Source organism: Bos javanicus, chromosome 14 (genome assembly GCF_032452875.1).
Source record: "Bos javanicus breed banteng chromosome 14, ARS-OSU_banteng_1.0, whole genome shotgun sequence".
In the NCBI taxonomy this organism is placed as follows: Eukaryota; Metazoa; Chordata; class Mammalia; order Artiodactyla; family Bovidae; genus Bos; species Bos javanicus.
In genome coordinates this window covers 15358842-15375556 of record NC_083881.1, presented here as the reverse complement: position 1 = coordinate 15375556, position 16715 = coordinate 15358842, and positions in this window count along the sequence as shown.

Sequence of the window (16715 nt, the reverse complement as noted above, 5' to 3'; positions counted from 1 at the left end):
TCCTTAAGAGGAAAAGCTGATCAATCGGACCTCATCGAAGTTAAAAAGAGTTTGCTCTGTGAAAGACCCTATTCGGATGAAAAGACAAGCTGCACCTTGGGAGAAAATATTTGCAAGTCGTTTATCTGACAAAAAGCTTGTGTCTAGAATATATAAAGAACTTTCAAAAATGAACAGTAAAAACAGAAAACAGAGCAGAAAATGAGCAAAAATCACTCAAAATTTCACAAAAGAGGGCATATAGATGATAAGCAGGAATACGAAAAGATGTTCAGCATCACTCCCAGGTGGGGCTAGTGGTAAAGAACCCTCCTGCCAGTGCAGAAGTAAGAGATGAGGGTTCCATCCCTGGGTCGGGAAGATCCCTTGGAGGAGAAAATGGCAACCCACTCCAGTATTCTTGCCTGGAGAATCCCATGGACAGAGGAGCCTGGTGGCTGGTGGGCTACAGTCCATAGCTTTGCAGAGTCGGACATGACTGAAGTGACTTAGTACACATTGTTACCAGTAGGAAAACACAAATTAAGACCATGATGAGATATCTTGGTTGTGACGTTTTATAGTTTGGCAAGATGTTACAATTGAGGGGAAATGGGTAAACAAGATCTCTCTGTATTATTTTCTCGCAGCTGCGTGTAACTCCACAAGTATCTTGAAACATAGGGGTGGGATGGGGAGGGAGATGGGAGGGAGGTTCAAGAGGGAGGGGATATATGTATACCTATGGCTGACTCATGTTGAGGTTTAACAGAAAACAGCAAAATTCGGCAAAAGCAATTATCCTTCAATTAAAAAATAAATTAAAAAAAAGAATAATGTGACCCAGGAATGGAAAAAGTAAATTATTTACTTAAAAAAAAAAATGGATAGATGATGTCACAGCCCAGCTCTAGACATTAAAGAGTTTCCTGTCATACCTAGAATAAATCCAGACTAATGATCATGTCTAACAAGCCCTACAGGGTTTGGCCCCCTGCCTCCAATTTTACTTGCTACCTTATTCTCTTCCTTACTCTTTTCTTGGAACACAGGCATATGATCCTTTGAGTGTCCAAGCTTGTTCCTGCCTCAGGGCCATTACACTTGATGTTTCCTCTGCTGGGAGCCCACTTTCCCCATATTTGCTTGATTTCCCATCATCACTCAAATCTTGATCCGATCTGATCAAATACCATGCCTTAGAAAATCCTTTATCAACTACTCTGCCCAAAATAGCACCCATAGTCTCTTTCTCATTTTTCCCTTGACAGTTTATTATGTATAGATTTACTTGTTTGCATGTTTCCTGTCTCCCCAACTAGACTTCAGGCTCGAATGTGGTAGGTTAGGGTAGGGTTCTTGCCTGTTATATTTCCCACTGCAACCCTACAGGCATGGCACATGGGAGCTGCTCAGTAAATCCGTCAAGTGAATGAATGAATATAAAATGGAGAATTGATGTAGGTAAATGTTTGCTTTGCCACACATTACTCTGTACTGAGCTCTCCTTACATTCCTTGCAAAGCAAATCTCCTGAGGCCGGGGGGACTAATTTTTCCATAAATAGAGCTAGGTTTGAGTCTCACTCTGCCATGAGGGTGGCCATGTAGATCTGAGCAAATCACATCAGCCTTTTGTGTCTCCTTACTGCATCTGAAATGAGGATGGCCCTAAGGAGCCTGGGGATAATACGATGGCAGTATCTCTCTCCTAAACCTGCACCTCCTCCTGGTTTCCGTCTCAGCACATGATACCATCGTCCACCTACTCGCCCAAGCAGGAACCTGGCTGACTCAGTCTCCGTGCCTGCCTTTTTCACTGCCCCTACACCCAAGCAGTTGCCAGGTCTTAACTAGTCTTCTCGTAAACCTCTCCCACCATTCTTCCACTGCTGTCTTTTCTCTAGTCATCATCTCTTGCCCAAACCATTGCAGTGTCCTCCCTAATTGGTCTTCCCCTTATCATCCATACCACTGACGAAATAGCAAATCTGATTATATCAGTACCTTATCTAAAACCCTTGAGTCATGCTCCATCACTTTCTGATAGAGAGCAGATCCTTTACCTTAGCACTGATCTAGCACTGCTCATTGCCCTTCCCTCCCAAACACTTCCTGTAAGCTCCAATCACTTGCTGAAACAAGCCCTTCTCAGTCCCCTCTCCCTGGCTTTGCTCATGTTATTCCTTCTCTCTGCTGCCTGGCACTTCCAAGACTGTCAGGGCTCAGCTTAGCATCACCTGGTGGCAGCCCTGACTTGCCGGTCTGCTCAGCATTCCTCTCCACTTCCATGATAACCCACACCTGACTCGCTCACAGCACAGGGCTTAACACACAGCAGGCCCTTAATAAATGTTTTCCAAATGAGTCATTAGTTAATAAGAATTATAAAGAATATTACGTGCAATTAATATTAAATGCAAAAAATCACCCATTTTCAGAGCTCTTCCAACCCAGTGGGTGTTCTTGGCCAAAGAATGAAGTCTGGATTCAGAGTCGTGGGATCGCATCCCAACCCTGCCACCTACTAGGCAAATGACCTTGAGCCTTAACCTCAACGAGGAAAATAATAGGACTTCTACAAAGTGTTGTCATGAGCATTCAAGGAAATCAAGCACAAGCAGCACAGAGACAACGAAGCTTGGCACATAGTAAGCGGCCAGTATAGTATATTAGTATATAGTATAGCTCCCTCTAGTGGTCTTAGCACAAGAAAAGGAGGAAAAAAAAAAGAGAATCAAGATGCACCAGGGGAGTGAGGATGAATGAGAGAGTGGACAGAGTGAGGTCTTGGTCTGAAGAGCAGAAAGGGAAGAGGGCAGGAGGCAGCTTGAGGGGGTGGATGCCACCTTTTGTGAACAACTAGAGCAGCTGAGATTGAGGGGACTGGATAATATTCCTAGCCTGCCAGTGGAGCTGAGAGCACTGCGGTATTTTCCAGAGTTAGAAAAAGTGGAGGGAGGGTTAGGCTCATCTCCATCTTGTGGCCATTCTATCTGAAGGCCCTTTCCCTGTCCTCCTTCCACCAAGACATTACAAGCACCTGACTGACGCTCAGCCCTGCTGCGCTGAAGGGTGAGTGCTGAAAGGGAAGTCCTCAGAGGTCAGTCTGGGGCCTGTAAAGAGCCCTGGATTCAGCCTGGGTTACACTCTGGGTGAACCCATTATCAGCTGTGTAACATCAGCCTCCTCATTCAACTTTTCTGATCTTCAGTTTGCTCATCTGTAAAATGGGGATAAACTACCTACTTTGAAAGATTTAAGGGTTGAGATAAAGATGGAAAATGTTTAGCGCAAAATAGTCTAAATCGTAATTCCCTCCCTCTCATCCAGCTTGCTTAGTTTTCGTTTAGTCTTAGCACCCTGACCTAGTATTTTGTAGAATTTACTTGTTTATTCTCATTTCTGTCTACAAGAGAACATCAACTTCAGGAAAGCAGGGACTTTGTTCAGCGTCTTGTTTGCCACTGTAATCCCAGCACCCCAGCAATGTCTGGATTGAATAAATGAACAAATGAATTCTATTCATTTAATCTCTTCCACTAGAATGCAAGGGGGCTTCCCAGTGACTCAGTGGTGAAGATCCCACCTGCCAATGCAGGAGACACAGCTTCGATCCCTGGGTCGGGAAGATTCCCCAGCTAAGGAAATGGCAACCCACTCCAGTATTCTTGTCTGGGAAATCCCATGGACAGAGGAGCCTGGTGGGCCACAGTCCATGGGGTCACAAAAAGAGTCAGACACGACTCAGTGACTAAACACCAAATAGAATGTAAACTTCCTGACAGTAGGATTCTATGTTATTTATTGTGTTAAAATAAATTGCCCCAAGACTTAGTGGTTTAAAACAACAAGAATCATGCTATCTGTGGATTGGGAATTTGAGGGGGGCTCACAAAGAGTCAGATACGACTAAGCGACTAAACTCAGAATGGGAGGGCAGGTCAACTCAGGGTCTCTCATAAGGTTGAACCTCAGATGCCATCAAGGTTATGGTCATCTGATGGCCTAACAGAGTCTGGAGGACCCATCTCCAAGGTCGCCCGCTCATGTGGCTGATGGTGGTTGCTGCTGTTTCCTCTCGCCGTGAATATTTGTCAGGCCGGCGTTGACTGCCTTCCTGACATGGCAGCTGGCTTCCCCTAGAGCATGCAATCCAAGAGACCATGAAGGAAGCTGAAAATGCCTCTATGATCAAATCTATATACTCCAGGGCATTGAGGCCCACGTCATACTGCCACACTCTGTTGGTCACACAGCCCAGTCTCAATTCACTTGGGAGGAAACCATATGAAGGTGTGAGTACCAGGAAGGAAAGGTCATTGGAGCCATCTGGAGGCTGGCTACCACAGGGATAGTTTGTCAGTGTGACACCCGTGCCTGGATACCTGGTCGGCATTCAAAAAGCAAGAGTTGAATCTGAAGGGACATGTGTGTTGCAGTGCTAAGCATCACAAGGAACTCAGATTCTGCCTTCAAGGAACTGGCCTCCTAGTGGAGGAGATGAGATGCATAAAGAGACCTGTATGACTCTGTGTTCCGCAGTGGGAGATGGTCTAAAAATTCCAGGAAGGTGTCTTAGTCTGCTGCAGGCTGAAATGAGGAAGAGTTCCTGGAGTGGGTGGCGTGGGCAGAGTTCTGAAGCATGAATTGAAGTATGCAGGGGAGAAATGAAAGGAAATGCCAAAGAAAGAAAGGGAGATGGAGGGTGAAAACAGATACATCAGGAGAGTCATGCTTATTCCCCTTTTATATCCATCAGACTTTCATTTAGTCCCCTTGCCTATAGTAATAATATACAGCATTGTGTGCGCGCTTCTAATCCACGTGTGAAGCACCACCCAGGGAGCAGGCTCTGTGCTAAGTGCAGGGAATGCAAAGACTAATAATGTGGATGGCTCTGGTTTGTGAGCAACTAAGGATGTGAAAGGACAGGGCAAAGGCATGTGCCTTTGAAAGTACAATAGTTTGTAAGTATTATGATGTGTTTCAGAGTAGTATAAATTCCTAGAGGCATGTGGCAAGGACTTGGAGGGCTAAAAGGGCTTGCTATTATAGACGTTTGGAGGAAGAACCCACTGAGAAAATCTGAGACCAACCTGATCCCACGGTCAAGAAAGATACCGTTTTTTTTTCCAGACTGATTCAGTCTCTTGCAACACCTTTCCTGCATGCCTTCATCACCCCCCACCCCCAAGGGGTTCAGGGGAAAGATGGGCTGGGAAGGTGGTTTGTGGCAGGAGAGTTGTGTGGGGGTCTGGACATCCCATTGCATTTCCCAGGTGGCAGTAGTGGTACAGAACACTCCTGCTAATGCAGGAGACTTAAAAGACCTGGGTTCGATCCTTAGGTCGGGAAGATTCCCTGGAGTGGGGCATGGCAGCCCACTCCAGTATTCTTGCCTGGAGAATTCCACAGACAGAGAAGCCTGGCAGGCTACAGTCCTGGGTTGAAAAGGCTGTAGGGTTGAAAAGACTGTGGGGTTGAAAAGACTGTAGGGTTGAAAAGAGTCAGACATGACCCAAGGGACTTAGCACGGGTGTCCCATATGGCATGTCCCACTGCATCATGGACAGATTCTAGTCTCACAGACTCCTGAGGATTCGAGAAGTTTATCTACTTATTTATTTAGAATATTTCTTCATTTAGCTTCTCCAGTCTTAGTTGTGGCACATGGGACCTTTAGTCTTTACTTGTAACATGTGGAATCTTAGTTCCCTGACCAGGCATTGAACCCAGTCCCCTTGCATTGGAATTGGAAGCTCAGTCTTAGCCACTGGACCATAAGGGAAGTCCCCACAAGGAATTTAGAACCCAGAGGACTGCAGCTAGTTCTTCCCACCTTCCCTGAGCTCCCCATGGCCTCAGGGCAGCCACTCCCCAGGCTCTGAGGCTCCCCTCCCGCCCCCCACCCCCACCAACCTTGCACAGCCCAAGGACATCAGGTGACCATCCACAATCTCTTCTTTACACTAAGGGACATTAACTTCACCCTAACCACGATGGCCCACACCTCCAAGACACTGAGAAACCTCCTTTCCAGGCCGCACGAATTGGTCAAGCCACAGCCCCCATAGTGATAATCGCCATAGAGCACATTCTGTCCCTGCCGTCACCCCTGGTGACAAACAGGACCTGGCGTCAGCAAAGCATGAGAAGGAAGTCAGTTCTCCGAGGGGTGGGAGTGAGATCACTCTGGAAAGGCTTCATGGCAGAGGTGTCCTTTAAGTTGAACCTTGGGAGATGTGTCTGCCAGACAGACCAGATGGGGAAGGGTCTTGGGGAAGGAATAAGCTTGAACAAAGAGCAGCAAGACCCACTGGCACCTTTGAGTAGCCGTGGGAGCCTCTAGGGCGGGTCAGAGTAGAGCACGGGTAGTGGTAAATGCAGACTGAGGCAGAGCCTGAGTCACAGAGGACCCCGCGGCCAGTACGAGAGTGTGCACTCTGCCCGAAAGGTCAAGATTCGGGGACTTATTTTAGGGTTCTGAACCAGAGAGTAACATGGGAGCAGGCTTTCCCTTTCAATGACCTGTGACTCCAGATAAGATACTTAACCTCTTCGTGCCTCAGTTTCCACATATGTGAAATATATCTTTTGTTGTTATTTTTTAACTTTTGGAGTTAAAAAACAAAACCCCTGTCTGGGCCCTTCCCTGGAGCTGTCAGCATCCCTGGGGAGACATGCTGTGAGGCCAGGATGGAGAGTCACCAGGGACCTCATCTAACTGTCCTGGTCACTGATCCCTGGGGCGGTAACAGCACCACAGAGCCTGGTGGTGAAGGGCAACTCCGTCTCTGGCCCCATGGCGGGCCCTCAGTAGCTCCATTTGCCAGGCGGGATGGAGCTGGCTCTTGTTAGGTCTCCGTGTGTTTTCTAGACCACAGCTGTCTGAAATTGCGTGGAAAGGGGCTATGAGCTCAAGTCCCAGCTCTTCCTTATCGATAACCAGGTAACATATCGATAACATCCTGCTGTGATGGAAACCTCTCAGGAATGTTCCTTCTGACTAGTTTTCCTCTGGTGGGCTTTGGCGAATGAGCCGCTAGCACTTCCTTCTACCTTGCCGGTAGTTTTCCTGCTCTCCCCTTGTCTCTGTTGACATTTTGGGCCGGATCATTTTTTGCTGTCGGGACTGACCTGGGCATTATAGGCTATTTAGCAGCATTTCTGTCTCTACCCAGTAGATGCCAGTGGTACCACCCCCTCCAGTTGTGACAACCAAACATAACTCCTGCCATTGCCTAATGTGCCCTGGACAGTCTCCACTGCTTGTGAGTCTTTGAGGGCGGGGTTCATATCTAGCTTGGCTTCTTATCTCTTCCAGTGCCTTGCACAATGCCGGGCACCTGATCAGTGTTCGCTCGGTGACTGATATGAACTTACTGTGTGGTGGTTCATGTTTGTAGGTTCAGGGGACGGAGAGCTTCGTGAGATGGGAATGTAGAATGTCTCCCTCTACTTCTCTTCCTCCCACGCAAGTGCGTAGCAGGCCCTGGGCTTCTCTGTCGCTGCAAAGACTTGAGCAACTCTTGTTTCCAAAAGTCGATGAAGGTCAACAGGGTTTGAGAATAAAATGATTTTCCTCTAGATTTCCTTCTTTTGAATTATTTGACTGCAGTGGGTCTTAGTTGTGGCAGGTGGGATCTTCGGTGCCTCCTGTGGGCTCTTTTCATCGGGGTGCATGGACTTTCTAGTTGTGGGACACAGGTAGTTGGAGCCTGTGGGCTTAGTTGCTCCTCGGCCTGTGGGATCTTAGTTCCCCCATCAGAGGCAGATCAGGCACATCCCTGGCAAGGCAGATCCTTACATACTGGACCACCAGGGAGATCCTTTCCTCTGCATTTAGAAGAGATTTCCAGAGGCTTGGACAGGAGGTAAGAGAAAAGTCTGTGAGTCCCAAGGCTGTGGCTGGAAATCGTGAACCAAGAGATGTGATCCTAGGTAGGGACCCATGGGCTCGGCCATGACTTTGGGTTCTAGGTATGGGCACAGAAGTGGCAGAGCCCACCTGACCTGAGATAATGGACATCTGAGGGGGAGCTGGGGGTACTGGTGACCGGTGGGACCCTCTGGATACCTGAGCATTGTGTAAGATCTCAGATCCCTGGCACGAACTCTGGAGGACTCAGGGAACAGAAACTGAAAATCACTGTGGCAGTGTGAAACTGGAGATGAAATCAAGTTGATTTATTGAAAACAAAAAGATGCCACTATTTCTGACACATTGGACCTTCTGGCTTGGTTTTTGTACTAAGTGTGAAGGGACAAAATAATAATAGCTAATATTTATTGAGTGCTTAATATGTACCAGACATGGTTCTTTCAGGTTTTGGTGAATTGTCTCTTTTTAATTTTCGGGGCATTCCAGATGGTTCTAGTAGTAAAGAACCTGCCTGCCAATGCAGGAGACAGAGACGAGGGTTCGATCCCTGAGTCTGGAAGATCCCCTGGAGGAAGGCATTGCAACCCACTCCAGTATTCTTGCCTGGAGAATTCCATGGACAGAGGAGCCTGGCGGGCTACAGCGCATAGGGTCCCAAAGAGTCAGATAGGACTGAAGCGACCTAGCATGCATGCATGCGTCCTCTTTTAATTTTCAGTGTATTCCTATTAGTAGGTTCCACTGTAATCACCAATTGAGGGATGAGGCATTGGTGATATAGTCTAGCTGGACAGCTTGCTCCAAGGTTTAGCTCTGCGTGGTGGAGGCAGGATATGTAGTAACAATAGCAAACACATGTAACACTTAATGTGTTTGGTGCCATATCATGAGCTTTACATGAGGTGATTTACTTAATCTTTACAACACCCTAGGGAGGTAGGTATTACCACCACTCCCATTTTATAGAGAACAAATGGAAAAATAGATTAGTTTGCCCACTAAGCTCATATGAGTCTCAGCTCATATTTGGCAGACTCTGAATTTGAACTTGGAAAGTCTGGGTGCAAAGTTGTGTGTCCAATCCTAACGTAGTGCTTCTGAAACTCCCAGAAGAATGCAAGCCCTTAACTCTTAACTGTACGCTGCTGGGTGGGCACCTGGATATTCACAAATGATCAAGTGTTTAAACAGGCTTTTGGGGAAGAATCAGAGGGTGGTTAGAACCAATATGTCTTATGTTCCAACAAGAAGAATCAAGCGAAGCTTTGAGTTATTGGCTGAGCTCTGGAATTTTCAAATAATACTGAACTGGAGATCATGGCACCCAATCATCAAGTCATTAGTTGTCTATATCTATGTACAGAATGGCCATGATATTCTTTAGACTCTGGAGAAAATTGGTTAAAATGAAATTTATTTTGTTTTCCTTTGAAACTGCAAAACCGGTTCTTTTTACATATGCAATTAAAAACAGCTAGCTTGTTAAAATCGGAGAAGGCAATGGCACCCCACTCCAGTACTCTTGCCTGGAAAATCCCATGGACGGAGGAGCCTGGTAGGCTACCGTCCATGGGGTCGCAAAGAGTCAGACACGACTGAGCGACTTCACTTTCACTTTTCACTTTCATGCATTGGAGAAGGAAATGGCAACCCACTCCAGTGTTCTTGCCTGGAGAATCCCAGGGATGGCGGAGCCTGGTGGGCTGCTGTCTATGGGGTCGCACAGAGTTGGACATGACTGACGCGACTTAGCAGCAGCAGCAGCAGCTTGTTAAAATGGGCTTTCCTGGTAGCCCAGATGGTAAAGAATCTGCCTGCAATGCGGGAGATTTGGGTTCAATCACCTGGAGAAGGAAATGGCAACCCACTCCAGTATTCTTGCCTGGAGAATCCCATGGACAGAGGAGCCTGTTAAAAATGCCTGCCGAGGAAAAAACTTGAAGTTAACCTTTGCCAGAGCTTCTCTGGTGGCTCAGATGGTAAAGAATCCATCCTCCTGCAATGCAGGAGACCTGGTTCGATCCCTGGGTTGGTTGGGAAGATCCCCTGAAGGATCTTCTATGTCTATGGACAGAGGAGCCTGGCAGGATACAGTCCATGGGGTCACAGAGCCGGAGACAAAGCGATTTGATACATAACAGGGACATCAGTGCTGATCTGAGGCTTAGTAATTGAGCTTAGCAACGCCTTGTAATATGTCTACCAGAGACGTTAGCCATCTGTAGCATAGTAAGGGGAGAATCCAAGTCATAGAGGAATAATGGAAGGAATTGAGAATGTTCACCTTGGAGAAATCTGAAGGGAACACAGATGTTTTCAACAACCCTCAGGACCTGGGGTCAAACCAACTGGGAGTTGGGCTCTCCTGATACTTGCCGGTTCGTCCTCAGCCACCCAGGGTGCTTTGGGTTGTGCTTGATCAGTTCATGTCCCATTGCAGTCTCCCCAGATACAATGGGCAGACTTTGTTTAATTTAGTCCCTGATTTTGAACTAACAGTAAACATAGTCATTGGGATCTTTTTTCTGTTTGTTTTTGTTTTAGATAACCAGAAAAATATAAACTTAGGAATGATATTGGGTAATAACAAATTTATCTTATTGTTTAATAGGTGTGATGATAACATTGCAGTTATGTGAGAAAATGCTCTGTCCAACCTCACATACTTTTTTTTTTAAAGGTGTACTTTAAAAAAAATTGAGATAACTTACTACGTTGAGTTTGCTTTAAAATACTTCTGAAAAAATAGGTTGGCTGGATGAAACAAGTGTGGCAAAAGGTTGATGGTTGAAACTGGGTGATGACTCATAGTGTCCTGTAGTCTATATATCTTCGTTTGGAAGCTTTTTGTAATAAAAAGGAACAACGGTATTCATGTGTAATTTTTACCAATAGATATTTTGACAGTTAAGGAAGATAGGTCAAGTGGCTAAATTTGATGCTGAGATTTCTTAATGCTTCATTTAATAGACTCCAGTTACCAACAAAGGTAAAAGGCAGAGGTTTGGGTCTAGATCACTCCTACACTCACATCTACACTTGCTTAAATCTCACTTGAGGCATTTTATGAACACATCCCAGGCAGGTCAGGGAGCATTCTCTAAAGGAACTTTATCTCAAGCAAACTGCCCCACCCATTATTTCCTTGTCAAGCACATCCTCATTCACGGTGACATGAAGGCTTCTTGGCAGATACATTATCCCCTGAGATAACCCCTTCATCAGAAATCAAATTTAGGATGGCCCTCAGTCACATGGGAGTTAGCCATAGGACTGGAGACCTTGAAAACTCAGCACTGAGCCATGTCTTGCAATGGCCTTTCTTCTTCATCGAGGGCAGACGTTCTTAGTGCCTTCGGCAGAAGCGTGCAATAGTCACTCAGCCGCTCCAGTTACTGCAGATGAAGTCCTTGATTTTAAATATACGCAACGGTGTTTATAGTATGGCAGCTTTTGTATAATAAACGGGGTAATAAATATTAGTAAATATATATATAAACATGTATAAACACAAATGTATTTTCAAAAAGAATGAAAGGATAACCTCCAAACTAATGAAAATGGTTATCACAGAGGGAGGGAGGGAACAGGATGGAGGGATGAAATTGAAACTTCTTTGGCAGTACCAGCTATTCAGTATTATGTTTTATTACATGATTAAGAAACAAAATTAAACATCGGAGTTTGCTCAAACTCATCGTCCTTTGAGTCGGTGATGCTATCTAACCATCTCATCCTCTCCCACCCTCTTCTCCTTTTACCTTCTGTCTTTCCCAGCATCAGGGTCTTTTCCAATTTACACAAGTCTAAAAACTATTAAACAAGTAAAAAGCAGTCTCTAAAACCTGAAAACCACTGAAAGAAACAACCCTAACTATATACCAAGTCGGTGACATAGTCACACAGAGAAAAGAATCTAACTTGAAAAGATGTTAAACTCAGTGTTTTGACTATATATCCCATGAACAGGAGTCTTTAGCCTGGGGTAATCCCCCCTTCCCCAGTGGATATTTGGCTACATCTGGGGGCATTTCTTGTCAGAACTGGAAGGTTGCTACTGGCCTCTTGAGGGGTAGAAGGTAGAAGCTACAATGCACAGGGATATTCCTAAATAAAGAATATATCATAAAGGCAAGAAGAACCAGAAGTTACCTTTCCAAGATCACACTATCAATGTTCTACTGACAATATAGGCATTGAAATGGTTATTTCATTCTAAAGGTACCTATAAAGCATGTAACTGATTGTCATTTGTCATTAAGATTCAAGATTTTGAGCATAAAAGAGATACAAGTACAAAATCAAAGATATTAAGTTAAAACCCTCTAGTCTTAAAAAACACATATTTAATTTTGAGTGTTACTTGTGGCACATGGAATACAGCATGTGGGATCTAGTTCTCTGACCAGGGAAGGATCCCAGACTTCCTGCATTGGGACCAGGGTAGTCTTATCCACTGGACTACCAGGGGAGCCCCCAGATTCTATAATCTTCCATGTTCCTATGCCTGGTGGCTCAGTGGTCCTTGGCCTCTCTCTCCCCACTGGGCAGTTCATCCTCCATAGTGGGTTTTGGGCTGCTCACAGCAGGGTGGTCTCAGGGTGTAGATGAGCTTCTTACAAAGTGGCTGGCATCCAAGGGGCAGAAAACAAGGCCCCCAGCCCAGTTAAGGACTGTGTCTGAGCATGGCACAGCATTGCTTCCGCTGTGTTATAGTAGTCAAAGCAGTCCCCAAGCCTCCTGGCTTCAAAGGGGTGGGTGATGAAACATGCCCCAGCTCTTGATGGAGGGGGGTGGCATGATGGTGGTACAGAAGAGTGTGCAGGATGGGAGATGCTGCGTGGCCAACTTTGAAAACCACGATTAGTCACAGTAAGTTGGTAGATGATAACCCGCAGGGCTCAGACTCCCCCCACTGGTGGCTACAAACAGGGCTTCTGGGTCCAGGCACCTCAAGGAACAGCAGGTTCCCAACCTACTTGACCAGTTCCCTCATTTCCAAAAGCTGCCAGGACTCCATGATAGTAGGAATGCTGGTGAAACATGCCTGGGTTAGAATAAACCCAGAGGACTGCAGAGCCGACTGATGGAGAGAGACTAGGGGAGAGGGATTTGACAACAACATGTATGAGCCCCTAGTGGGGCCCCTAAGGAGCTTTAGCAAAAAAAAACTCAGACTTTGTCCCAAGCCTGTCTCAGGCACCACTGTTCAGAGTTCCTCTGCCAGAACTAAGGATGTTGCCTTTCCACTTAAGCCTGTTTATCTGGCTGGGCTGCAGACAGCTGCACTGAGGTTTGAGACACAAGGGCTAGGCAGAGCATTGCGGGGGGTGGGGGTGGGGGTCAGTAAGTGAAGTTTGTAGGCTAAACCTATGCCAGACCAGATAGTGGCTGTAGTTCTTTGCACATGAAATGAATTGGAAGGAAATAGAAGTCTACTTTGGTTTCCTGGGGAATTTTATTGCCTGGAAAACTACAATTCTGCCCTTTTAAAGCCCTTGACCCAGAAGGGGTCCTTGACCCTGCAGGTCTATACGATGGAGCCTAGACCTGCGGGAGGAAACTGTGTCTCCAAGAGGGATTTGACCTTGAAAGCTATTTGAGATGAACCAGGCAGAACCCTGGCAACCCACTCCAGTACTCTTGCCTGGCAAATCCCATGGATGGAGGAGCCTGGTAGACTGCAGTCCATGGGGTCGCTAGGAGTCAGACACGACTAAGCGACTTCACTTTCACTTTTCACTTTTATGCATTGGAGAAGGAAATGGCAACCCACTCCAGTGTTCTTGCCTGGAGAATCCCAGGGATGGGGGAGCCTGGTGGGCTGCCGTCTCTGGGGTCTCACAGAGTTGGACACGACTGAAGTGACTTAGCAGTAGCAGCAGGCAGAACCCTTCAAAGGGAAAAGTCAGAAGCCATAGAGTGTGTCAGCCAAGGGTGGTTTCCCTGGAGGGCAGAGCCAGGGTGGCCAGATGGACCCACCAAGCAGTTTACTGACAGAGACGAAAAGTCTTTCCAGTCCTTGCCTGGTACAATTTGATCTTTGCTGCAGCCCAGCGTGTGTTTTCTTTTCACCCGTTTTGAATGGGACTTATTACTGCAGTTTTCCTGTTCCTATGCAGCCGTTGTATATTGGGTGTAGAAGAGCTGGGGGGTGGGGACCACTTGTCTCTTCAAGTGGAGGTACACCACGAGCTACACCTGGCTCTCACTGTTTGTTGGATCAGAAGCTCCTGGTCTTTGAGCTGAATCAAAGCACTTGGGATTTGGGCTTGTCTTTCTTGGAGCACAGGGGAGATGTGTCTGTGTGTGAGGAGTGCCTGCAAACACTTGGTACCAAAAGCTTGGATGGTGGCAGACATCCTTGGACTAGGTCTAGATCTTAGGCTAAGACCTAGACCAGTGCTAGGTCTCCCCTTCTTTTAGACTATAAGGCACTTGATTTTTGTCTGGGTGCCTGGCCAGCATGTTTCCAGCCTCTTTTGCTGCTAGATGCATGCAAGTACCCGAATGAAAATGAGCGGAGCAACCTCAGGGTCATGCCCTTAAAGGGAAGGGGCTTATCTGCCCTCGCCTCCCTTCCCCCCACCCTGCTACTGGCATTCAGAAGTGTCTGGGAACCATTATGGACCATGCAATCTAAGGGTGATCCTAGGAGTGGCCAATCTGTGTCAAAACTTCAGAACCTATCAAAACTCAGCTGACCAGAAGTCATCTTCTTTTCATTTTTGAGGCTTTTATAAATGCAGTAACTCTGGCAAAGTACAGAAATTGTATCCTATAAAAATTACTGTGGGGGTAATGGATACATGTGGGGGAGAATGGATCCATGTAAATGTATGGCTGAGTCCCTTCTCTGTTCACCTGAAACTCACAGCATTGTTAATTGGCTGTATCCCAATACAAAATTTTTTTGGTGTTAAAAGAAATTAAGTTTTTAAAAAATTACTGTAATACTGGAAAGGTATAAAAGTGTTAACCTTAGGAAGTTATAAAATTAAAAGATGAGAATGAAGAAAGTAAAGAAACAAACTTAAATTCCTGGTATTAGCTCTTTTACTGCTGATTTTAATAATGTAAGTGTATTAGCTTTTCAGGTGGGCTACACTGATGGGCGACCAGTGAAAGTGAAAGTTGCTCAGTCGTGTCTGACTCTTTGCGACCCCATGGACTATACAGTCCATGGAATTCTCCAGGCCAGAATACTGGAGTGGGTAGCCTTTCCCTTCTCCAGGGTATCTTCCCAACCCAGGGATCAAACCCAGGTCTACCACATTGCAGGCAGATTCTTTACCAGCTGAGCCACCAGGGAGGCTTAGGAGACCTTTCTTGTTCTCACTCTTGCTGCCCATCTCTGAAGGTCCTCATAGAGTTAGCCAAAGATGCAGCATGTTATCGGAAGTCCGGGGTCATAAAGAGTTGGATACATATCTAAACATATCTGTAATGCAGCTCTTACCCCCGACCCCCACACCCCCAGAAAACGTGTCCCTATACTGTGTTCAGGGTAGGAGACTGTTAACAGAGTTGAGGAGGTCATTTCCATAGTCTCTGCTGTGCGAATATCTTGCTATGAGATTATATCATTATTTCAGGAAGAATCTATGCCAACCATCTATGCACTCAGTTGAAAATATGCTCATGCATGCATGTGTGCTAAGTTGCCTCAGCCTTGTCTGACTCTTTACGGCCCTATGAACTGTGGCCCACCAGGCTCCTCTGTCCATGGGATTCTCCAGGCAAGAATACTGGAGTGGGTTGCCGTGCCCTCCTCTAGGGGATCTTCCCAACCCAGAAATCGAACTTGGGTCTCTTAAGTCCTCCTGAATTGGCAGGCAGGTCTTTACCACTAGTGCCACCTGTTCCAGTACATGCGTGCTAAGTCTTGTTCAACACTTTGCAACCCTCTGTCCATGGGATTGTCCAGACAAGAATACTAGAGTGGGTTGCCATTTCCTTCTCCAGGGGACATTCCCGACCCAGGGGATGGAACCCGAGTCTCCTGCGTGGCAGGTAGATACTTTACCATTATGCCACCTGGGAAGTCACAGATACGTTCATAGACCTAAGTTTTTGAGGTGTGCATCACCAGTACATCCTCTCCTCACACAGAGGAGGAGAAAGCAGAGTAGTTTCCCTCACATCTATGACCAGTATCTGCCCCTTGGCTTCCCAGTATCTCAGGAAACATTTCCCTGGAGTATAATGGTTTCTGTAATCAAAGCGACCTGCCGTGCATGTGTTGTCTCCTACGTAAGGTGTTTAGAGCGTGTGAAAGAATCTCATTTATTAGATTCGCAGTCTTAATCATCTGTTTATATAACAGCTTGATTACAAATTTGTAGTCAGTGTTTAAAATTCCGGGGAAGTGTAATGTTAAGTTTTTAGGTTTTGGTTGATTATGTGTAAATAGTGAATAAATATTTAGAAATGTGAATGCTAAATATTAAAAGAAATATTGTTTTAGAGGTTAATGAGGTAGTACATGCACTAAATGAAAGACAGGTGAAACTTTCTATTAATAGTCACTTAAGACATTAATGCTATGCCTAGTCAAGAATAAGGGATATAAAAGCTAGTTTGTTAACTTTTATGAATTTCAGTTTCCTTATCTATACAGACAAGGGGTTGGACTCCCATCATTGCTAAGGTTTTATCCATCTCTAAGATACCGGGTTATTAAAATTCAGAAACTCTTTTGTTCATGTTTATACCAGATTTTTTTTTTTTTTTTGCCATCTCAGAAAAATCAACAACACAGGTAAATGAAAGTCAGATCCTCCATAACAGCTTATAACGCCAGCATGCTTTTCATTCTTTTATATCACAGCTGCCTCTGGGTAAATAGACTG